We start from the raw sequence: 2,167 nt of genomic DNA, 5'->3' as shown, positions 1-2,167 counted from the left end.
TTTTGGTACCATTGAATAGGTTCCAACTGCATCATCCAGAACATTGTAGTTTTTGTGTGATATGAACAAAGTAATGGTTCACGGATATTGTGATTGATTACTTCCTTTAGAAATATTTTCAGGAGTCCGTAACACAAAAATTGGGTATGGTTCATGGTGCACACTAATTTTTGTTCGGGTCGAGAAAACGATAATCTCCACTCCAATTCGTAGGAAGGAGAACAAATATTCTTTCCAATAGCAACGCAATGAAAACCGTTGTTCAGAATTCTAGTGAACACATATGCAGGAGGCCAGGTGTATTTATAAGATCGTTCAATCCAATTACTTGTTATTTTTGTCCAATGTTTACTGATAAAGCATAAAGCATAATCATTTTCAATATCGCCGACATAACCAGTTGAACAAGGACCATGATCTTCCACATTTTTAATTGCTTTCTTTTCTTTAATCTTTTGCAACCACATTTCTTTACATAACAAATTTGAAAGATAAATAATACCATTCAAAGAAACAAGTGCTGAATTGATAAATTCGTCCCTTGCCTGCGTAAGAAGTCGTAATCTGACAAATCCAGGCGGTGTATCTGTGTCCTCCATTAGGATAATGGTATGTTTTGATGCATCGAAAATGGTGAACTGAGAAATATTGCTAATCATTTTATGGTTAACACACCAATACATTATATCCCGATCAGAAGAGGCAAACCTGAAGCCCTCCCTATAACTACCAGAAACTATATTTCTATATCCAGTACAAAATTGTGCAGGTTTCCTGATCATCTCCCCCATGTCCATCACGTCCCTCCTGATGGCCATATCTGTCGGTGTCCCTATCTTACCACACAGACCCACGTACAGGACCTCTGATAGTCGAGGACTGTGATCCATTCTAATGATAGAAAGGAATTGATATAGAAGGGCATGAAACACTTGCTGAGAAACAAAGAAGTTATTAAATGTATATATACCCTGCCCAAATCTACGTAAATCATATATGATGCTATTATTTGACTGAATGCTTCGAGTAGATTTATATATATCTTTGATGTCTTTAAAATTTTGTTTGTTATGTTGCTTTAAAAGTATGAAAAGTTGTAAAACATTTTACAATTCAAAAATGTAACTATAATTTTGCAGAGAATAGTAATGTTTAATTTAGTGGTTTTCAATTGCCAAATAATAAAACTTACCTGATGTGTTTAATAACTATTGAAAATCCCCATAAATTAAAATTAGAATAAACGGAAATACCCATAAGATCTACTTTCTTTTTGACCCTCTTATCCATATAAATTTGTTCTCAAATGAAAAATCGAAGAGTTTGTTTATAAATTTATTTTATTTGGAAGATATTTGAAACTTTGTATTACAAGGATTTAGCATTTTAGCAAAGATTTATAAGATTTCTTCTATAAGTGGTTCATTTAATTGATGTGAAAAAATTATCCAGTCAATCAAATAACTGTATCAATTTAAAGAAGATGGGTGAAGAAGGCGGACAGAATGCCTATATAGCGTCCAATATTAAGAAATCATATTCAATATGTGAATTGAAAATTTCAATTCACTTCTAATTATTGAATTTATTGAAATTATGAGGAACAAAAACTTTTCTTAGAGAAAAAATCTCGCAAAAAAATATGATAACCTCATAACATTAATAGATGGTATTCGTGGAATTCGAACCCTGGCAATAAAAATCCGACGTATCAATAGCATACTGCTTTGAGACTAACGCGTTCACCACTACGCTCCATCACTCATGGTGAATTTGGGCATTTCAATCATGTTTGTGATATGACCCGTGACTTAAGGGGGATGTACAGCCAACTTTAGTGCAGTGAGAGCAAAATGTAAACATTTCTTCAAATGGCTAAAATACATTATATTTTGATCAAATTTTAAGTCTTTTTGATAAAGTTACAATAAATATGCATAACCGAATGCATGTTGTGCATATATAATCTATACTTTCGCAGAAAAATGCTTTTGATATGCTCCTTCGAACTGCACAGCTACAGAATTCAGCATAGCCTTAAAAATCCAAAACAATATGCAAACTGTGCATTAATGTTCTCTCTACAACCATTTGTTGAGAAAATGTCTAAATTTTGCACTTTTAAATGATAATTTTAAGTTCAAAACAAAGTACCATTGTCTTCAAA

The sequence above is a fragment of the Saccostrea cucullata genome, unplaced genomic scaffold, assembly GCF_032062105.1.
Source record: "Saccostrea cucullata isolate Sc308-1 unplaced genomic scaffold, CSIRO_AGI_Scuc_v1 ctg12254, whole genome shotgun sequence".
NCBI lineage: Eukaryota > Metazoa > Mollusca > Bivalvia > Ostreida > Ostreidae > Saccostrea > Saccostrea cuccullata.
Note: the sequence above shows the minus strand (reverse complement) of the source record.